General features: G+C 39.5%; 1 protein-coding gene across 4 annotated transcripts in view; it reads left to right on the top strand.

Moving 5' to 3' along the window:
* Positions 1-709: 709 nt before the first annotated feature.
* SLC45A3 (solute carrier family 45 member 3) overlaps positions 710-23,819 on the top strand; it is a 39,715-nt gene continuing 16,605 nt past the window's right edge. For 2 of the 4 annotated variants that reach the window (XM_032217515.1, XM_032217517.1), the window contains exon 1: positions 7,156-7,385. The gene's annotated coding sequence lies outside the window, so the exon portion shown is untranslated. Of the gene's footprint in view, positions 818-907; positions 1,344-7,155; positions 7,386-23,819 lie in introns of those variants that run through there. The other 2 variants (XM_032217516.1, XM_032217518.1) reach the window with 2 other exon arrangements.

Genomic DNA, 23,819 nt, shown 5'->3' with positions numbered 1-23,819 from the left:
ACTTCCAATGCAATTTTACAGCATGGCAATTGAAGTCCAAGTGCCTAAAAATTGGTAGTGTTAGAAATCCTAGAAGCATATAAAATTAAATATTTTAAATTTAAAAATTTGGAAGATGCTTCAGCCACCCAGGTTTGGTAATTTGGCACAAAAATGAGGATTCTGTTTGGCTTCCAGGTTTTGGAGTACCCCATTGTTAAATTATTTTAATGATACTGATTTGATCCTAACTATATTGTTTTTATATTATATTTTGTACTTATTTTTTTAAGTAGCCTCAAAAGTTTATAAATTAAGAAAGGCACAGTATACTTACACTTGGAATAATAAATTAACATTTACTTTTTGTATTTGCGTTTTTTAAGCATGTATATTTCTCTGTTGGTGTTTTATTCAAGTGTCTGAGGGAGCCAATAACACTTTGGTCATAATTTTAGAGAGTCACAAAGTTTTGGAGGGGGCGGGGGGGTGTTAGTGCTTTTTGCAACACTGGAATAAAAAGGGTAATCAGGTAATTCCCGAAAGCCGGAGTTTACGCGGGTCGCAGCCTTGAACTCCAGCCGCGGGAAGAGACGAGAAAGTAATTTCGGCCGGTCTCCAGACAAGGAACGCTCCCTCGGCCCCAGATTTGGGCAAGTCAACGTCACTCCCAAGGCAACAAGGCGCATGCGCCTTGAGGTCTAGCAATTTAAAAGGCGGTAGAACGCGAGCCGGTTTGCGATTGAGCCCGCAAGTAATTCACCACTCGGGGCTTAGAAGCGGAGATGCGGCTTCTCATTGAGAAGAAGGCGTACGAACTGCTGCGTCTCTTTTCCAGGTACTTCAGCAACACGTGTTTCCGAGCCGCCTCCTATGAAGTCATTTCACATGTTTGCCCTTGCTCTTTAAAACCCTGAAGGAAGAGCCGGAGCCGCTTTCCCTTACTGGAAAGAGCCTCTCTTCGGCTCCGTCCAGCTTTGCAATCGGTGGATGCCTGGGAAAGTGAGTCGTGAAAGAAGCCCCGGCGCTCCGACGGCTTTCCCTGGGAGGCCGGCGCCTCTTCTCAGTTCGGACAAGGTCCTTTAAGGCTCCCCGTGGGGGATCTGGGGAGGCCGGCGTCCCCCGTCCCCCTTCTCCCTCCTCCACCTCCTGCGGCGGCTACTGCTGCGGAGGAGCGTGGGTGGTTGGGACGGGGGACGAGCCGGCTCACTATTTTAAGAGTAGGACATTGTTGGCAGCGTCCGCTCCGTTTGAGATACCACCAGCGCCCCGCCAAGAAAGTTATTTTGCTTGATCATCGTAATCTCGGCTCTTTTTGGAAAATCTTAGGCTTTCGTCTCCGGAAAGGGGTGGGGCTGCAAGAGGTATGAGTCATATATTAATCGCGGGGTTTATTTTGGTTGGGTTCACTGCGGAAATCTTTGATGCTCGATCTGCTCGGAGATTCCACGTTTTGCTACTTCGGTGCCCGTAGTTACTTTCAACCCGGAGCAGTTGGGTTTCAGAGCTGCTGTTCATTGGATACGTGGCGTTGGGAGTAATGTTGCGGATAAATGAATGTCTGGCCCCTAGGTTACTGTTGCTAGTTAATGAGCGGTAGTCTATTAGATGACGAAGGAATTCCTCCAAGCCCTGGGAAAAAATGATCATCGGGTTAGCTTCATCCTTGAACTTCTTTCTTCCTCTTTTCCTTTAATTATTCTTTCCTGAACTCCTGCTCTCTCCTACTGGCTTTATAGTCTGAGCTTTCTAAAGCTTGTTAAGTGTTGGAAATCCATAGAGCACAGATTCAAATTTGACATAGCCCACTTGCTGCTCTATCTTATAAAGTTCAAAAACATGTTTTTAAACCTCTTTCATCAGCCAAAGGGAAAAAATTCAGATTCTTCGCTTTCTTCCGAATTTTGTGGTGTTAATATTTCTGGAAGCTGAAAATCCACCTCTAGAAATGCAGAAATTTTGTTTTAAAAAATTGTCTTTACCTGGGATAGGTCTACTTTCCAGGGCTTCCGTTTTAAAGCTCCAAATGGGGTGGCATTAAATTATCTAAAACAGTGTTTCTCAACCTTGGCACAGCTGGCTGGGGTATTCTGGGAGTTGAAGTTCACAGGACTTCAAGTCGCCAAGGTTGAGAAACACTGATCTAAAACATTCAGCTGGTAACTGCAAGGTTTCCTCAGAAAATCTGTATGGATTGATGCTATGGAATAAAGCAAAACTGCTAACTTCGAGGCAAAGGTATTTTCAGTTGTGACAACTGGGTTGCTCATTATAGCCTTGTGACTTTGGATGAAGAAAACTCTCTTGCCGTCCAGAAATGTGGAGACTACGTGACCATGTTGTCAAGAAGTTCTGGGAGGTGATTCTAGGTTGATATAATAAGCTGATGAAATCTGACCAGGGCTTTTTAGTAATTGGCATTTAAAGTTTGGGGAGATGGGTTGTTAAACATTAAATTAGGGGACAACAATTTTTGTTCTAATACTGCACTGACATGTTAGTTATTTTCAAGGCATCTAACATCTGTTATGCATCCATAAATAACTAAATGTTACATTTAGTTTTTGTGACCCAGGACAACTTAGTCACAAGGACTACCGCATTATGAAAATAAAATGGCAGCTAACCTCATACTGTTTGAAGCATTAGGTTTGATGTTGTTGATAATGGTGATAAGTGCTGTTTGACAATAGTAATAAAAATTATTACATGATTGGCTCTTCACTTCAGAACTGAACTCAAGCTGTGGCCCAGAACATATATAATTGAAGTAAGATCTGTTTCATGTAACACTTTTCCCACTACATGTTCCAAATTGTTTTATTGACCACTTCAGAATTCTATGAAGATGAGATGTAGGAGGGAGGAATGTAGATTGTACAAGGAAAGACTCCTTCCCCTTCCTCAAATTGAGTTTTCCATGGATCCTGCCAACCAAAGAATCCAGCAGAAGCTTCCCAGCTGGGCCTGTAAACTGGTGTCCTTGATTAACTCTGATAGACTCATAGGGTTTGGTCTCTTACTCAAACGAAAACAAAAGTGCAGCAATGATTTCATAATGCCCATGCCACAACTAATATGTAAGAAGTAGATTGGTCTGTATGTCCTGTGGTTAAGAAAGGATGTTTTTCTAATAATTAACTAAACTCTTTCCTGATCTAAAGGGAAAGCAACTTTCTGATACAGTCCATAAGTTGACTGTAAATCAGTAATAATCTATGTGAATCTTAAAAAAAATAGATTGACTTGTAGTACCCCAAAACAGACTAGTGTTGCTTTGCTTGAGAAACAGGTCTATGAAAATCAAGTTTGCACACTCCCACATCAGCAGAAGTTAATCCAATAAAAGCTATTGCCTAGTTTTTTTTAAAAAAATCTTAGCTTTGGGGAAACCTAATAATGTATTTTAAGTAGTACTAAGCCTTTATGACGGATTGGGATATAACCCTAGTGTTTTACTTGGGATTATCTGAAGTATTGGGCACCTTCTAAAACAAGCATATACCTATAATTTGTGGCAGCAATAATGGAAATTGCAAATATTTGAGTGATGAGTAGGTTTAGTTATTTTCAGATAGGTTCAGCTCAGAGCTAGTGAGCTGATAGAGTGATTTAGGCTCACCTAAATTCTTTGTGGTTCTTCATAAACTTCTTCCTCAGGAGGATTTCTTAGAATCACAAAATTATTTTGGAGGATAAAGTTTATCACGGCTGCTGTGTGTTTTGCTATATGGAGATAACATTTCTCTTAACAGCCTATAATGGCCCATTAGTACTGTACTATTGGCACTATAGAGAAGAAATGATTACTAAAAGAGGGAATGAGTTAGTTTTTCCTTGCCAGTATGCAATTTTAGATCTGACATGACATTATTTTAGTATGCATAAATGTGTGTATGTCTAAACACAAGTGGCAAATGCACTTTGTATGTACATACAAACATACAGACTACACAATGCATTCCCACAAGATGGTAATAAAGTATAAGAAAATAAAGGAAGTTTGTTATTTATAGACATTAACTATATTATTTATTTTATATGTAGCCCAAGACATTCCTCTTCACTCAGTGAAGCCCAGCCAAGCCAAAAAGTTGCACACATCTTTTCTAAATCCTCATTTTCTGTTAATTTTAGATATATTTCAAAATTATTCTATCCAAAAATTGATGAAAATAGGCAACATTGAACCACATGAATACATTGGGTATATTCAAAGATGGGTTTCTCCTAAATCAGAAGGTGGCTTACATGAGTCTTAGCTATAGCTGTTCTAGTTGAATTGGACCATTCCCCGTCATATACAGGATTGCTAGTTTATGTGGTTTATCTTACTGTGCTCTAAGTCTTTGTTTTGTTTCCTAGTGACCAATTTTATGACAAGCACTTTAATCCTTTTTCTCTAGAGCAAAGTCTAAAGTGGTATAACAGATTTATATGAAATTATGACATATCTTCTAACAATTCTGAGATGATTTCGTGTTACACTCTTGCATATTATATAAGTAGAAGGATCAAAATAGTAGCATCAGTTTTGTGAATTTTTTTTTAGACCAATGGGTATGCAAATGATCTTTATTCAATCAGGCATAAGGGGATAAAGTAGTCCTTGAAGGCAGACTAAATATTAAATAAGCATAGTAATTGACTGCATGCACAAAACATCACTGAATACTTTGAACATAGCTTTTTCATATGCAACACTGTTATGCTATACACTGGCATATCATATTTTCTTTTGAGGCATGATTCACTGATGTTTTCTATTCTAGGGGCTGTTTCCCTCCTAACTATGCTGACTACAGATACGTTGAACCACAACTCACATAATTCCAAGGCTGCATCAGTTATTGTGGCAGAGAATTACAATGTTTATAGTCTTCCTATTCTTTGCACAATTGCACGTGGAGAGGACACAGGGTTGGGAAAGACTGGCCTGAACTGTTTCTAAAGTGTTAAGTTCCTGTATTTGCTAGTAAGATAGTGGTTTATCAGTCTAGACAGTGGTACAGCAAACCCAGCTTTCTTTCCATAGAATTCATCTAGTCTTAGTTTAATTTGTGTACTATCTCAAACATGGAAATTTAAAGTAAAACATTGACATTTAAATGCAAAACTGGTTTTAGATCAGTAGGAACTGTCATGGCTAGAATAACAATCCCTGTATGGCAGTAGATAGGACAGAAATCAGAATTGGCTGCTATTAAGAAGAGATTGAAGTTGCAATTTGGAATATTACACTACTGTATTTGGGAAGTGAATTTTGGTGCTTGCCAAACCTCAGAAAGGCTGAGCAGCAAAGAATTGAGGCCTTTGCACTATGGTGCTGGAGAAGACTCCTGCAAGTCCCTTGGACTGCAAGGCGATCAAATGGGTCAGTCCTAGAGGAGATCAACGCTGACTGCTCTTTAAAAGGCCATATCCTGAAGATGAAATTCAAGTACTTTGGCCACCTAATGAGAAGGAAGGACTCACTGGAGAAGAGCCTAATGCTGGGAAAGATTGAGGGCAAAAGAAGAAGGGGACAACAGAGGTGGCTGGATGAAGTCTCTGAAGCAGTAGGCGTGAGCTTAAATGGACTCCAGAGCATGGTAGAGAACAGGAAGGTCTGGAGGAATGTTGTCCATGGGGTTGCGATGGGTCGGACATGACTCTGCAACTAACAACAACAACAAAGCTCAGTAGCTAGATAATTGACCAGCAAAGCAAAATTGTTAGCCAAAGAAATCAGCTGCAAATATAAAAACTTTGGGATTAGTTGTGAGCCCAAAAGTTCTGTACTACCTATATAAGAATACCTATATTACTTTTTAAAGGCATTGCAAAGGTAGATTAGGAGGCAATTATTTGGTGATCAGTGACTATTTTTCAGTTTACCAAATACAAAGACATAAATGAAGATAATTTTCAAGGTGAGATAAACGATATTCTGTATTGCTACTTGCCAAGAGAGTTTCAGGGTCCTTTTCAACCAGCCGTTTCTGTATATGAGAAATAGGACCCCTAGAGACTGTGGGTCAGGTTTACCTTATGTTCAGTTAGGCAGGAAAAAAAACAAGCAATGTAGCTTTTTTCTTTAGAGGATAGTTGCCATTAATTCCTGAACCTAAAGTTACCTAACACTCCTATTGTTGTTAGCTGGGTGTTCAGAAAAACAATTTCTAATCCCTGTGGTTAAAGTCCATGTTCATGTGCAAGACACTGCAGACAGGTATAAGTGCAGACAAATAAAAACCCAGCTTCACGTTTTGAAAGTTACTTAAGTGCAGCCTAATGTATTACAGGAAAGGCAAGAAAAGCATGTGGACAACAGCATGTGGACTTCACTGTCTCAGGAACAAAAAACAAGCAATGCAGCTTTTTTCATTTCTTTTTGATTTCTGAGAATAATCCCTTTGTTTCTTGTATTTGAAAACTATTCCTTATTATCATCTATTGACAGATTAGTCACTCAAAGGGACAGGCTTCAATCCAAAACAGCTTGCTCCGTCTGTCTGTCTGTCTGTCTGTCTGTCTGTCTGTCTGTCATCTATCTAATCTATCATCTATTCTCTATACTGTTTTGTTGCATTTTGCAAAATGGGAATTAATCATGAATTATCTTCAAGTATAAATGTTGAATAGGGCTTAGTTTGCAAACTGGCTTTACTAAAAGTTTTTTTTTTGTGATATTGAGAGGCCCATAGAGTTTTCTGAATCTTATTCTTCAGTTATATTTCTCAAACGGAATCAAATCCATAGGTGGCATTATAATATTCATATTTATTTTCGGTTAGCTCTGGTTAACTCTGTTTTGCTGACTGTAATTACTATTTCATCAAATGAGAGAAAGAAGTTGAATATGCATGCTTTCTTTGGTAGAGGTGTTTGTTTATTTTTACTTGTGCCTTCCTTGCCAAATTTCTGAAAAAGAAGTAAAATAAACAAAAAATCTAAGCGATTAATGGAAGAAGAAAAGACAGGGATTCCAAAAGAAGGAAGATAAGCAAATAAACTATCACTCTTTCATAAATGTTACACAACTAAGTTGCAAAATGTCCAGGTGTAATGTTCACTGCTGTAGATTATTTTGGGAAGAGTAGAGTAGCCAAATGGCAGCTTGTCCCAGATAAAAGTAGGTTTGATGAGTGTGTGGGAGGGTGGAGGAAGGGAGAGTCTTAGTATCGTGCCGCTCCTTTGCTGCAGTAAGATGGATCAATAGGAAAAGAAGTGGCTTAGTTCCATTGGGCAGAGTTATGAATTTCATCACCTTTGCATATTGGACCTGCCAATGAGCAGGGTGATTAAACATTCCGTCCTGTCTATATTAACTCCAAAGTTCACAGTGACTTACACAAAGCTTTGTGAGAGTTACACTGAGACTGGTGCAAGCCACCCCTGGATACTGCATTTCCCAGGTGATAAATGTAAGATCATTTTTGCTTATTATTTGCATTTTGTGTAACTGCATCTTGGTCTGAATTTGGGGTAGGAGAAAGAGAATCCTAGCATTACTTATTACCTGAAATTCTTGGTGACTACCTGAGTGCACTTTTATAGTTTTCTTGTACGGAAATGGTTTGCCATTGCTTTCTTCCTAGATATTTTTTCAATCTGTCCAAATTCTATGTTTTTATGGGTATCCCCGTTTTTACTTGTGGGCAATATGAAAATATGAATGGCTCCAGGAAAATAAACTCAGTCTTTCACAGCAGTTATGACTGTCCTTACTCTATCCTTCCCTCTCTACTTGTTCTTTGGTATTGACTTGATTCTTTTGTTGTATATTCACTATCTACAATGCACAGGCACTACTTTTTGGAAATCAGAGTATTATTTATAGAAAGCATAATTTGAAGGCACCAGAAAGGTGTATGAAAGGGAGGAAATTTTCCACTCCATGTATATTCTCCATGATCTTTGATCTGGAAAATTGAGATTTCTGAAGAAATGAAACATAAAGGACTAACAGGAAAGAATATGCCTGTAATTTTCAGAAACTGCCAGGAAGATTTCCCCACCCTGTCTGTATAGAACGCCAGTAAGTGAGAGTTCATGTTTATAGTTAGCCTTGTTCTTCTCAACCATGCTGTGTGTACTAAGTCTTAAAATTTGCAGCAGCCAAATTCAACTCAGAGTGCAAACTTAACCAATCTTCTATTGCCAAAACCCACTTTCCTTCTTTTCCTGTTGAGAAACTAACAGGATAACAGGATCTGATTATGTGGAAAGCATTCAAGTAATTATCCCAGTTGTACAAGAGATTTAGCTGGTGCTTTATTTGAAAAGAATTATTAAAATCTGAACAATCAAGTGATTTGTCATAAATCCTGGCCATGTGATATACTGCAGAATATGATGAAAGAAAGACCTATCTTAACCTCACGTAAATGGTGAGTCTTTGGAAAAACTGAAATAGAAGCAGTAGCAGTTTTCTAAGAGTGGTCTCAATCATTTTAGTAGACCACTGAGGAACTTGTGTCTCAACCATAATTCCCCCTAATGAAATTAGTTGGAACTATGGTTAAGCAATACCATGAGAGCCATAGGCTTCTACAGTCCTACTTTAGAAATTGATGGTATAATAGTTATAGTTGCCAACAGCTTAAATGTCATGCTCTCAAAAGAAATGTTGATTCGCTAGGGCAATGCCTTTCTTCTTAAAGAGATAATTGGGCTGATGTGATTTGCAGAAATCACTGAGAAGAATGGGATTTATGTGGGAAAATGACACTTGGATCACTCATGAGAGAAAAGTGGGGTAATTCTTTCAAAATCTGGCATTTTCAACCCAGTTGAAAGAATTACACAAGAATTGCCTCTTCCCAGTACATCCACTTCTGTCTTACTTGTTTTAAAAAGTATGCTGTAACTGAAATTAATCCATATTTTGTACTTGTATTTTTTCTTTTATAAGGGTTCTTGGTTTCCACGTCATGCTCCTCTGCTTTGGAGATTATCAGCAGGTTCCTTCTTTGTAGTGGTCAAAAATCACAATGATGACATTACATAGCTGGCATGATTATAAATAACTGGAATGACAGGCCACAAAACTGCAAAATGCATTACTTACCATGTGATTACAAAAGGGACGATTAGTATGTCTGGAACTCAAACCTATCCTTCACAGAAGAGCACAAGGTCATGTTTTTCAACTCTAGTCAGAAAAAATGTAATAAAGCTTAAGAATTTGCTATCATAATTTCTTCAAAGCTTCTTGTGGCTGAGACTTGGAGTAATGTGGTTTTCTTCTATCACTACAGTACTGTTCTATACCAAATAAAGCCTCTCTATTGGCAACAAATTAGCTTCCCATTCAAAAGTTTTAACTAGTTTTTTTATACTGGATTAGCCAGTGGATTGCTTATACTGGTATTTTTGCCTGAAAAAAATTATTTGGGCTTCACACATTTTACGAGTTGATAAGGTGCTTTGCTTGATTTTAGCTTATTATCTTGGATCTGAATCCAATATAATGTGTTGGATTCTATGTGTGATTTGTTTTAAATTCACCATTTTGTTTTATGGTATGTTAGTGATATTTACATATAAAGGTTTCATAGGATCCTTCTTTAGGTTCATTAACTTCCCTTCCAATTGGAGACCTCAGGATTCAGTCTGCAATGTGTCCTGTATCAGCTGGTAGTTCTCCCTCTACATCCTTCCCAAAAGTCCTTATATCATGCTGGCTGGAAGAAAAAAAGGCAAAATGGAAAATGTAAATAATTGTCTTTGACAGCATGACCAGGAACTGTCACAAAAAGCAGGAGCAAAGTTAGCTGCTGCTGTTTTCAGCATGACCTTTGCATTTTTGGGATTCTTGATGTCATGGAGTGATGTTAAACTGGCAAAGTATTTGTTTCTGTTCAGGACTAAGCTGTGAAGTGTGTGTGTGTGTGTGTAGGTGTAGGGGGGGTGGAGAATGAAAACTTTTTCAAATCATCTGCCTTTTAATTTCTAAATTTGAAGTCTAGCAATCCAGATGATCTCCCACCCCTAAATTCATGACTTTGATGGCTTTGAATTGTATTCTACAACTTTGCAGCAAATGTAACTTTGGAGGAACTCTGAAGAAAGGAGATTTTAAAAAAAACTTAAATTCAGTAAGCTGGATTCAAGAGACAAAAGATGCCAGAGTGTGTAAGAGATATATTAAAAATGAGTGCTAAAAGCAATATAATTTGAATATTTTTTTAAAAAGAAATCTGCATTGCTCTCAGAATGGTAAAGGATAGGTCCTATAGAGCTATAAGATATAAATATAGATATAAATCTCCTATAGAGCTATTTTCCTTGTAGATGATGCATGAATTGCAGTTTCTGTCATATGAAATCAGTTTGAGGATATTGAGAAGAGATCATTATTACTCCTAACAGCTATTCAGAAATAGGAAATAGGGCATGATTTATTCTAGCAATAAACTCCTTGTGAGACAGCGAAAATAATTGTAATGCCGAGAGGTAATAATAAGGTATGTTTACACATAGATAGTAATTAGGTCAAAAGAGTGATACTGGTAGTTGTTAACTCTGTAACACAATGCTGTGTTACCAGAGGTGGTATTCAGCTGGTTTGTACCGGTTCATCAGAACTGGTAGTGGAAATTGTGGGTGGGCCTCCCCACCCCAGCTCTATGTTGTCCTATTTAGGCACGTTTTCAAGCCAAAGTGCATGTGCGGAAGGCCGAGTGTATGAGTGGATGGGTGCATGCGCTTTGTGATGCGTGTGCTCATATTTGTAAACGGGTAGGGAAAGTAAGTGAATACCACCTCCTACACTTCTGTATTGCTATTCTCTCAAAAAAAAATCAGCCATTTCAAAAGAGTGGTATCTTATGAAATGGTGGTGGGGAATAAGATGGATAGCAAAGAAAGGAAAATAATCTTTTGCCTATAATTACATGGAAACAGGAAGTAGTACTTTGTGTGAATTGATCATGCGGCTCTGACTAAATGGCTTGAAATATATCCTACTTTATAGGATAGCTGTGAGGAATAGAAGTTTTCAGATGCACATACAAGTTATACTCTATTGGAGTTTGAAGGCAGAGTTGCATGAAAAGGGGCCCACTTCTGGATAAAAATTGCAAAAAACCTTAAACTCTTTGCAATTTCATCCCAGTGTGGTGCAGATCGTGTGTGTGACTTTGGATATGATGTGTAACTGCCTTTTTTCCTTTGCAGAAAGTTGGATGAAAAGATATGAGCATTTCCTTGATGCTTATTGGAAGAGCATCGTAAAACAAAGTTAAGTGCTTTAAACTTGAAACTGCATCCAGATTTTAAAGTGAGTTCAAAATATCTTGACCTCAAAGTGATTATTTGACAGTGGATAATGAATAAGGATGAAGGCCTCTGCTGAGGAAACAACCAGCCAAAGCCAGGGAACAGACCATGCATGGCCTTACAGCAGTTTTGCATTCTTGATCCTTATTTTGAGAATGGGGATATTAATGCCACGTAGAAGTTACAAATATATTTTATAATTATTTAATAAAAATCAAAGCTCGTTTTCCTTATGCCATTTATCTTCCACTAACCTTCTGGGCCCTGTTTGAATGAGGTACTTGTGAAACGGTATCTTCAGAAATGGCATTTCTGGATCAGGCCCACTGCTCACGTCACATTCTTCAAGAATGCAGGCAGCAAAGCACAAGGAGAAGCCTAGCTGAAATCTGGATCTCTTCCATTGTATTAAGAAGGAAAAGCAGCGCTAAAAACCCAAAGCCCTCAAATGGCTTGGAAGAAAGGGAAATGCCTGGGGCACTGCTACACTATGCCAAACTTAAACGCTTAGAAATGAGGACTCCTTCTCTAAATGGAGAAGGGGGTGGGTTGGGAGGAGCTTGGCGTGTATTGTTGGATATTTCTCCTGACTGCTGTTGTTTCTGTTACCGGAGAGCTGGCTAGGCCACCTGTTGGGTTTTGACACATGGGAGAGGCCGCTGCCCTTTTTAACACTGGCTGCCTCTCCTCTTTTCTGCGTAGAGTTCCCTCTCTTTTCCCTTCCAAATTGTTGTCTTCTGTTTACAACTCTCCCATTGTAGGGCTCGCCTAGAAGTAGTTGGGGGGGAAGGGGGGGACTGTTTCAGGCTCAAGGGTAATTTCAGCATCTTCAAAAGCCTTTAGAGCCTTGCTCCCTCCCCAAGAGGACGGCAGCACCAACAAGGGGATAATTTGATGGATTACTCTACAGGGCTGAGAGGCTCTTGGCTAATCCCCTTTGTGTGTCTGTTGGGTGAGACATTCAGCAGAAGCCCCCACCCCCACCCCACTTTCCCTGCCTCAGGCAGAGAAAAGCTGCTCAGCAGGGCGGGTTTTACATCCCGACATACAAATGCAATTGGCTGGGTCATGTGATCAGGGTTTAATCCTTGCCTACTACCATGGCCAAGAGGTTAAAGGGAGGGGGGAACCTTTGGGATGGCTTTTGGTTTTTCTCACTTGGTTTGATTTCCATTTTTATTCTTCTGTATTAAATCAGAGGAGGAGGCTGACTGGCAGAGGGGCAATTCTTAATCCCGTCCCATTTGAAAACAAACAGCTGAGGGAGGTCCCATCTTTATTTCTAAAAGGAAGCTTTCTCTTCCTCAGTGAGGATATTGACAGTCAGGATTTAATATGTCTGATTAGTGACTTGAATTAAGACCTTCCAAGCCATAAACTACTAATGCTGTAGAGTCTTCACTTACAGTAGAAGTTTCAGCTGGCACTGCTATGTTGTATATATTGACCGTGGAGCATGGATTTGTAGGACTAAGTGCAAGAACTATACATGGCGAGGGGAGGGGGATTTGTTGGGCTGCAGGAATAGAGTTAACTCTTGACTTTTTAGAAGGATTTGCCCCCCCAGTAGACAGGAGGAAAGGAAAATGCTTTGTCGGGGTGGTAGTAGTGGAAATCTCAGCTCTGGGATGGGAGAAATCTCAGTTCCACATGAAACTGAGATTGCCTCAGTGTGCAGCCAGCAGCAGCTTGCAACCTTCCCTGCCCGCTTCCCCTTTCACTTTCTGGAGAAGCCATCAGAACAGTTTGCCAAGTGCTAAGTCCTCGACTTGCGATCGGTCCTAAACTCATCAACTTACGACTGGCCGCAAGTCCTCGACTTACGACTGGCAGCCGGCAACAGCCTAGCCGTGCCTGATTGGCTAAGATGCGGCTGGCTGAGCGCAGGCTGCCAGAGGCGCTCCCATTGGTCACCCTGCTTGACAGCTCCGTATAAATAGCTGTCAAGCAGGACGAGGTACTGAATCCTATCTGTGCATAGTTGCCTGTTGGTTTTTCAATAAAATAGCTGTTCGCTCACCTCAGCCGCCTCACGCCTCATCTTTCCATCCGAACATTCAACACTGGCGACAAGGATGAGACTCTGACGGTGCTCGCCTGAACAGCACTACAAAATAAAAAGGAAGTGAACTTTTTTTCCCGTCTTGAAGGGATCGACAATTTGTCTCACGCCACTCAGCCATGGCTTCGCTTCCGCCATTCGCTCCATTCAGAACCGCCGGCGAGTCTTGGGCCGGATTCCTGGAGCATTTTGAATGTTTTTTGATTGCCAACAACAACAACCTGCCTTCGAACTGCAAGTGCAGCTTCATTTTGAGCTTGTGCAGTCCTGAAATGTTCAATATGCTTGCTTCGCCTCTGGCTGTATATGAGCTCACCTGGGACACCTTAATTTCGAAGCGTAATAACCATTATGCTCAAACACCATCGAGGATGGCCCGCCGCTATGCATTCCATCAGTGCGTCCGAAAAGAATCCGAGACTGTGAGTCAGTTCTTACAGTCTCTACGGATGGTGGTAATCCAGTCCAAGTTCATCGACCTTGATGACTCTCTCGTGGAGCAATTTGTCTGCGGGGTCTGGGAAGTTTAAAATGAAGACTATTGGCTAGGGCAGAAATAACGTTGCTCTGTGGGGCGGTGGAGGAAGCCAGAGCCGATGAACTATCAGAGCAGTCCACGGCCGAGATGCATTGCATCCAGCTGCCACCTCCACCACCCCACAGAACCTGCCTCATCGATGAACTCGTGCCCCTCGACGAGCTCGAAGAGGACCAGGTGGACCACTTGAGAGCGGTGCCCAGACGCTTACCGTCACAGCAGGCTAGACACTCTGCCATGACCGCCTGTTTGGGTTGTAGGGGCAACCACACTTGCTCCGCATGCCCCTTCAAGGCAGTCATCTGCCGTAGATGCAACAAGAAGGGGCATCTAGCTCAGGTCTGCCGTGCTATGTTGCCACTCCCCCACAACCGGACGCCCAACCGCAGTTCTACAGCCAGCCTGCACCTGCAAACTACCCTAGACTGACTGCATCCGCTCTACTCCGGGGAACAGCCTGGCAACTGGGGGCTCCTCCCCATGTTTTGGGGGATGGGGACCTTGTCTGGGCTAGGAGTTATACAGGGGATTCAAAGTGGGGGCCTGCCACCATCACTGCAGTAACCGGTCCCTGCTCTTACAGGGTCGCCCTCACAGATGGCACCGAGTGGAGGCACCATGTGGATCAATTGAGACATTGCGTTCCACCTGAGGCCTGCACTCAATCCAGCCCGTTAAGCCCAGCCGCTGTCGCCCAGCAGCCGGCCCCAGTACTGCTACAGCCCGCAATTCTTCCACCATTGCGGCTCCGTTTGAGGCCTTCACCAAGTCAGGCCTCCCCTACCCTGCTACCGCCTTCCAGCAGCTGTACAAACTTCCAGCTCCATCCGTCAATGCTCTTCCTGGGTTTCTCCAACATGAGCTTTCACCCAATCAGGCCTTGCCTATCCAGACACCGCCTATCGGTAGCCACAATCTAGTCCGCCTCTGTCAGATGCGCCCCCTCGCCCTGTCCTACCTTTGCCGCTGGATCCGCCCTCGAGGGTAGGCCCGCATGATGTTGCCCGGAGCTACACTCCCTTCGGGGAGGAGCTACTACAGGGACCTCTTACCCCATTGACGATGACGCTGCAACTGAGGAGTTCTGGGTGGGTCCAACGCCAGCCTGCCTACTTAAGTGATTACGCATGCGCCACCTTTTCGCATATGCTTAGGAGTGCTTAGGAGGAAGGAGTGCTTAGTCGTCAACTTGCAACCGGTCCTAAAGTCCTCAACTTACGACCGGGCGCAAGACCTCGACTTACGACTGGCAGCCAGCAACAGCCTAGCTGTGCCTGATTGGCTAATATGCGGCTGGCTGAGCGCGGGCTGCCAGAGGCGCTCCCATTGGTCGCCCTGCTTGACAGCTCCGTATAAATAGCTGTCAAGCAGGGCGAGGTGCTGAATCCTATCTACATAGTTGCCTGTTGGTTTTTCAATAAAATAGCTGTTTGCTCACCTCAGCCACCTCACGCCTCGTCTTTCCATCCAAACATTCAACACCAAGCACCCAGTCACCATCCCGTGACTGTGGGAAAGCATGATGTCTACAATGGCTGGAAGTGCTTTACATGCTGTGAAGCACCCTTTCTGAGGCCATCGTAATTTCAAACTCATTAAACAACCAGTGGTAAGTTGAGGACTACCTGTATTATATATTAAGATTACGTGTACTATATATTAAGACAAGCATTTGTCTAACACTTACCTACACATTCAATTCAAAGAACATCTAGAAACAGATCTCATTCATAACCTAGGGACTTCTGTGTGCTTGCTTGGAAGCTGGGAAACAGAACAGAAGGAAGTGTGAGAACAATTTATTCTTGCAATTCAACAACTGCACAGAAATTACTTAAAAGTTTAGCTGCTTATGTGAAGATGTCTTGAATCCCCTCTGGTAAAGCTTGAGATGAAGACTTGCTCATTGTCATCAGATGAATTTTGTAGTCATATAGCAATCACCAACTTGGTGTCATCCAGCCTTCAACATGCTGGTTGAGATTTATGGGAACTTAGTCCAACATATCAGGAGGGTAACTAGTTTTGGAATGATTACTGAATGATATCTGAAATCTTTATTTCAATGTCATATACATGCAGTCCGTGGATGTTCTGGCATGGTTCTGCTTTGTAGTGTAGCTAGAACAGATGTGAAATGGATTTGTAGACATGGTGGCCTAATGTGCAAGCCATTCTGAAACATCTGCCTCTCCTTTTCTTATTCACACTCCTTTTATGCTAGGCAAATTGATTCTGCTGTTAAATTGCAACAGCTGTCTTTGATGGTGCACAGAAAGAAGTAGTACATGAGAAACCTAAATAAAACATAAATGAAAGCCTTAGGGTGATAAAATAGCTTTCCAAAAAGCAGCATTGAATTTTCTTGTGGGGAGATGCGTGTCTCCAAGTCAATCTTGACTTCTGGCTGCTGCATGGAGAACTCCATGCAGCCTTCTTGACAGCATTTTTGGAAGAACAGTAGTTTGTCACTGGCTTCTTCCTAGGGCCGAGAGTCACTACACTAAAGTTACTAGCAGGCTTCTGTTGAACTGCAATTCCCATAATTTTTATTTAGTCATTTTATTTAGTAATTGGATGATCTAGTAGGGGGATTAAAGCAGGCATGATCCAGTATCTAGTTAGAAAGTATGCAAATTGTAGTACAACATATCTGTGGGCCTTAGATTGATGTTAGTAGGGCTGCCAAAGTTGGACTGGAAAAAATAATGACCACTAGTTGACAACAAAGAGAGTTCTTTGTCCATTTGCTGCCACCTGATGGGTGCCCAGAATTTGCAGCCCAGATCTGGCAGTTCTGTTGATATAAGGATGCACTTCTCTACTCCCCCTTCCTAAGTGTTCAAACCTATGAGAGAATATTTGATTTTTCCTTCTCTAATCAGGGTGGATTTGATTTAAATCAACTCGAAGTCATAATTTTTAAAGAGCAACTGTCATCTCTGACCTGCAGTGGCTCCTCCTCTTGACCCACTCATCGACAGTCTCAATATTGCATAATATACACCTTCATGCTACATAACTAGGCTCCATTTCATGCTGAATAAACTAAATTAGGAATGTATCTTAAATAGAAAACTATCTTTAGATAGATTTTACTCCAAAAGCATTTTATTAAAATAAATTTGATAAAAATAAAATCCAATTGAAATAAAAAATCTGATTTAAATAAAAAGTCATATATATATATATATATATATATATATATATATATATATATATACATATATATATATATATATATATATATATATATATATACACACACACACATATATATACACACATATATATATACACACACACACACATATATATATATATATATATATATATATATATATATATATATATATATATATATATATATATATATATATATAATCAATTTTAATCCACCCTACTCCTAATTTATTTAAAGGTCTTGTTTTGAAATAAATAATTTCCATCCCAAATAACTTTACTGGTATTTGCCAACTCATTTTTTTTCCTGGTTAATGTAGGTTGTTGGGGAACAAAAACTGAAACACAATTGTATAGTTAGAAATTATTACTTTTTATTGTAGGGACAAAACAGCTGGAATGTTTTGTTAACAATGACTGACAGACAATAGATTTATGTAACAATCCTCTGAACACTTACTGAGAAGTAACCACCTTTATTCAGTAGAACATTCTAGTAAATGAGTGTGTGATTGCAGCCTTATTTAAAATTTCAATGAACTGAAATCAGCAATTAAATGCCAGTTCATGAATCTTAAAGAAACAGGGAACTTCCTTCATTGCAAGTTTTCTTTTGCACTTATAGAAGCTGTTAGATCAAGGCAATATTTGTGCATTCCTTGGATAAAAAGGGTTTTTGCAACATATTATTAGCTTTGCTCTGATGAAGAGCCAGTAAGATAACAGAGGCCTCAGTTTACCAAACCGGGAACAAATTCAAGGAGCTGAAATTAAATAAATTACAACTGTGCTTCTATCTTTTTTACTCTGAGCACATACTCTATTTAAGAACTGAGAGAGGGGGATGGGTCAAAGAAGGGCAAGGGAATTTTCCAGATCAGACAGGAACTTTATAACTGTGCTGTTCCCCTTTCATTCAGTTTGGAGGGCAGCTTCCCTGTTTTTCTTTTTTTCTTCTTGGAAGGCCAAGTCTCTGAGTCTTTTTCTCAGAGGATAAATGCATACAGTATGTTAACTTTTTTAAAATATATTTTGAAATTATTAATAAGCAACTCCCAGTACCCCTCTGCTAAATGTTTACTTTCTAGGTCTGCGTATTCCTTAAGGTAGACAACAAGATTAGACACAATGATATCATCAAGTGAGGTTTGAAAGTGAGGTGAGAAATGTTCCTCTTTCCTATTCTATGTTATATTTCAACATTTCCCTAACTGAGTCTAAGCTTCATTAAAGCAATCAAATTTCCTTTTCAAGAGACTTTGGTTATACAATAATTGTACTGTGAAGCATATTCTCCTTCAATACAATCTGCGCATTAAATTTTTCAAATGACCTCCAAAGAGTCAGCTCCCAGTGACTAACATATGAATTCCATCTTATTTGTGGATACCCATTTCTAGTGTCTTCTAAAACAACTTTGTATTTCTGAGAACCTTGGGCATGACCATTCACCTCGTACATCTCTTGTGTGGATGACGTTGCTAGTCTGGTAACTTAAAAACTTTATATTTGCATCTAGAGGGAGGATAATAAATTTTGCCACTTTGCCCTACAGTATTGCTTCTAAAAGTGATTTTAAATGTTTTAAACGTGGAAAAGCAATACTGTATAATTAAGCATGCTCTTTCTCATTACTGTGAATTCTCTTAAGTATGAATGCCTCTCTCAGCTCAACTGACCCCACACAATGCTGTGGCAAAAAGAGGAGGCAAGAGGATTAGGAATGTTCGCCATTTTACTTCATCCGGGCAGGATAAAATATAAGAATACCCGGGGACCTTTGGAAGGACTCAATTCAGAGATTAGTTTCTGCCGGTTTTGCCCAGATCAGGTGAACCAATAGTGGCAGCGGTGGGAGGCTCCGCCCACTTGCACACACATGCGCACAAGTGAACAGGTAGTAAAATAAATTGAAACCCAAGCCTGCCTCCCTCCCTCTCTCCCTCTCTCCCTCTCTCTCTCTCTCTCTGTGTGTGTGTGTATGAGTGTATGTGTATATTCCAGCATAACTCTGGAATGTCTCAATCAATTTCAAGTAAACTTGGTACATAGATCACTTACTCTTTGGAAACAAATACTGTGGCGGTAAGAAACCCCTAACACTCCTCCTTAAGATACAGCCTGTCGTGCCCTAAAATGGCTTCTAACTGTACAGTGCAGTGGAGTTGCCATGGTAACGGCTCCACGGTGCTCCGCAAGGGGGCTCCCTCTGGTTAGGGGGAAAATCCACATTAGAAATTATTTTTGGTCCGGGATTATTTTTGAGAACAAATGTATGGATTAGGATAAATAAATACCTGGGCAGTGCCGGGTTATCAGGTAGTAGGTGGATAAAAGTGCCAAAAGCAGTCTGAACATCTGACTGACTGTGTGATGAAAGATAATAATAATGTGTATCATATGATTCTGTATTGTTGAATACTACAGGTAGTATAATTTATTAATATTATACATTGGTGCTAATAATTTCTTGCAGAAGATTTTCTAATTTTTATTGATTTTATTTTGCCCAGCAGTCATTCATACATAATTTTTAAAAACATGTTTATACATTTTTTTAAACAAATCAGATTGGTGTGATTTGTTGAGTTACTGTTACACTTTGATACAGTTCTCAAGGTTTTATGTCCCTTGGAAAATATTTGGGCAGAAACTGCAGGAATGTTAAATATATGTTGTAACAGTTGCCATCCTTCTAAGTTGTGCTTTAAATTTACCTTCCCTTTGTCTGACTTTTTTCCCTTTAAATCATGCTGAGGCCTGGCTTGCCTACCTGGTTTTCAGGTAAAGGAGTTTTGTTTCCTGGTTTCTTGGACAAATGTTGTTCTCTGTTCATCAGGTAGGGCTTATAATGTGTTTAAAATTTTTTTCAGACTGACTCCCAGGGGAAGAATAAAGCAAAGCCTGAATTGATCCTGTGCCAGATCAGTTTAGACTCTATTGATTGCATTTCATTCAGAGTAGCCAGATGCTTAATTTTTTTTGCTGAAATGTGAATCTTAAGGTTCAAAAGCAGATTTGCAGGAGACTCATAATCCGTAGGTTGAGGGGAGAGCATGTATTAGAATTGGAAAGATAACATCTAGTATTTTGAATTGAAATCTTAGTTTCTTTTAAATGAAAAATCAGAACAATGATAAAAGTGATTCATTTACAAAATATATCCATTAACGCTTGACCTATCAGAGAACTGGAGTATTGAGGCTAGCATTGATAGCATTAGCATTTGTTTAGTTAATATATACTGTGTTAAAAGCTGTGGAGAAGATAGTGACAAAATCTATGCCCAAAAGATTTGTATATACATTAAACCACACTGTCCTTATGCGCATATAAACTCTATGCATCTATTTGTTGAATCTGTGGTTGCCTCTACTACATATTACCTTATATAGTTGAATCCAATTGTGTGAAAAACCAGAATATGCAGCTTAAATAGTAATAATAAAACCTAAACATGTGGTAGGACATTACACACACAAAGCGACTATCCAAGTTTGGATTTGAAGAGGTTATAGGCCAGTCAAGTGAATGCATGTAATTTGGGTAGGTACATAAGAACTGACACTGTTCTCCTCTCCATATATGCAGGCACAAGTGTACACGTGCATTCATGATGTGTGAGTTCCTTAATTGCTTTAAATAATTGAAAAAGAATTGGTGATGACTTCATAAGCAGTGTGGTCTGGCCAAGAGGGAGGAAAATGTTACCACCTTGATTTCCCAAATGTTTAGACCAAGTACAAATATCAGATGAAGTTCTGCCTATACTTGGCCTAATGCTACATTATATAAGGGCACACATGCATGAAGTACATAAAATGCATGGAAGTTCAAAGCTGTCTTGTATTATTGGTCTGCTTATTACTGCAGTGTAATAACTGATAATGCTCCTTAATATATAGGACTATATCTTTTTTTTGCTGGTTTTCAGACACTTTATACAGCCATATACTGTGCATAACGTTCAAGTTTTAGTGTTTCTAATACTGTTCATTACTTCTCTTCCAAGATGGCTGCTGAACAGTAGGAACTTTTCTACCTCCTGCTGATTTTGCTGCCAAAGCTGATTCTTTGGAAGTGCTGCTTCCTAAATTTGAATGGAAGAATGTAGAAATGCCCCAAGTTAGCTTTTGTTGTCCATGGATCTTCTCCCCACCTTGAAGAGGAATCTTGCAGATTACAGTTGCCTGTGGGAGCGGTCAGAAAATCATCCATTTTTCTTCTCTACAGTTCATTTTCTTAAGAATGCCTGGGTTTCAACTTCATTTTTTAAAGCTTCTGTTTTTCTTTGCTTCTTATCTTTAAAAGTTGACCAGCTGGTTGAATACTGATTTATTATAATCATCTGCTGGACTCCATCTGATTTTTTCTCCCTCTCTCCTTTGATCGGTTTTCTTGTTTGGAATAACTTTCATTTTTCTGTAAGGAATAATGGCGTATTTGTGGATAGTGAAAGTATTTTTACTTGATTTACATCTTTGTTGGACATTCACTACAAGGATTTTGTATTTATTAATTTGCAAAAATTTGGAGTTTATTTTTTAAATCTTTGGATCAAAATATCTTCCCTGCTTCTGTTTTGTGAGGGATATTACTTCTTGTTTTGTGTCTTTGAAAAATTCTCTTATCTACCATTGTTAGGTTACACAAAGCAACAATGTATCAGATTACAGACAAGGAAATGTAGCTGGCAATCTAAAAAGACCATTTGGTAACATAGAGTCCCTAGTTGAAAGCTTTTTTAAAAAGTTTGGTGAAATGGTAATGGCACCAAAAAATATTCAGATGCAACTGTAGATAAATCAGATTCACAAAAGGTATGTGATCTGAAAGTAGCAGATTTTCTGGAAAGAAATACACACTTTACAGACTTAGAACTAAGTCAACTGCATATGCCTCCTTGAAGTTCAAGCCTGCATTCTTTTACAGCAGCAGAAAACTGACTGAGTGGGTAAGTGATAAATTGGTTTCCTTAAGAGGATAGAAGGAGATTGGGGAATGGATTTATCACACATACCTGGCAAACAATTTCCTCTGGACATTTTTGGGAAGATAGACCTACTTTGGAAATCAGTCTTAGTATATTTAACTAGACAACAATTGATAAGAGATGGTATTAAGAAACAGACGTGGATATTTGTTCAAGGACAAATCAGTGCTAACTCTTAGAATGATTTGGGATAGATAAGAAGCCTTGGTAAATTTTCTACTGTTGATTATAAACAGCTTGTTGACACAGGGTTTTGAAACCTTAATCTTGTCTTTTTTATTACCATTGTACTTCCTGTTATCTATTTTGTCATTCATGTAAATATATAGATGACAGATTAATAACTTGCAAATAGAATTACCGGAGCAGTTTGAAATTTGCGGGGGTGGGGGGGTGGGGACTGTTTTGCAGGGGGAAAACTAATATTGTTGTAATATATTAATCAGTATTTAGCTGGGAGAAGGGATAGTATGTATATATGTGTTAGGTTAGCGTTTTGCTTGGTTTGTGGGATTTTTCTTTGTTTCTTTAAAAATATTTTGGAGTTTTTCTATTTTAACTTCTTTTGAATAAAATAAAAACAGACCTAAAATACTCTTCATAGCCGAAATAGCTAAATTATTTTAATTTTAGTAAGATATGGATACTGGCATCTGGAATGTCAAGGTATAATAAAGCAGTTCTGTTAGACTCTCATCATGACCACAGTTTTATTTTCAGCCTATGGTGGGCTACAACTGCAGTTATCTGTCCTGGACACTTCCACTGTAGCATCTAATTTGGATGTATATACCTGGCAGATCTAGTCTCTTGGCAAGTGTGTTGTGGGAGAGATTAGTGGTTTATAATGCCTGCCTGCTCTCTGCTGAGACTGTTATTAGTAGCCAAACAGGCACCTGCAAAAGTGTAAGCTATTGAATTATGAGTGATAACTTCCCCCTCTTCTTTCCACTTGATCCACATTTCCTCCAGATGACTTAGACATAAACAATGTACACTCCATACATCTGACTAGAACAAAAGCTCTCTCTATAGTATCTAAATAGAGATAGCTAAATACAAAATGACATTCAGTGATTCAGGAATAAATTTTGAAGTGTGGGTGTTTGAGTGTTTGTGTATGTGTGCTTACGTGTGAATCCATTGAAGAGCACAATACTTAGTGTAGTGTCCTATTGATTGGGATCAGCATGTTCCCAACCCTATGCATAATTACCTTCAAGTTGTAGGCTGTGGATTTTTAGGTTCGGTTAGTATGCTGATTATGAAAGAAAAATCTTCATGCATGACGTGCAGCTTTCAAATTTTAATTAGAAATACAAACTATACTGCAAAGAAGTTTTGCCTTTTAAACTGCTAGTATACTAGAGGATCCTTATTAAAAAAAAACAAGCTATGTCCCATATTTGCTGATTACCTTTGTATTTCTACATCACAAACAATAAAAATTTGAAGGCTACATTATCACACAATTCATTTATTAGATCAAGCATTTGGTGTTTTCCTAACTTTTGCCACTATTTTATGAAAGACATTTGGTGCTTCCTTTATTATTTCTCTCTAATGCCCAGATTGATTGAAGCTGCAATAACAGGAGATGCACCCAGGACAACTAGTTGTTTTTGCTCTATATAACCTGAATTTTTCCTTCGATGATTCTTCATTTCTACTGTTGTCTTTAATGGATACAGATCACAAGTCAAATGTAGCAATTGGATTGCCTAATAAATGGAAAATGGTAGGAAATACAAGTTGACAGCTTTCTACTTGTCATAGGGAATGTGCAGCTTCCAGTTGGT

The sequence above is a fragment of the Thamnophis elegans genome, chromosome 5 (genome assembly GCF_009769535.1).
Source record: "Thamnophis elegans isolate rThaEle1 chromosome 5, rThaEle1.pri, whole genome shotgun sequence".
Classification (NCBI taxonomy): Eukaryota; Metazoa; Chordata; class Lepidosauria; order Squamata; family Colubridae; genus Thamnophis; species Thamnophis elegans.
The sequence above is the reverse complement of the archived record's forward strand: the minus strand, read 5'-3'. Positions and strand labels throughout refer to the sequence as shown.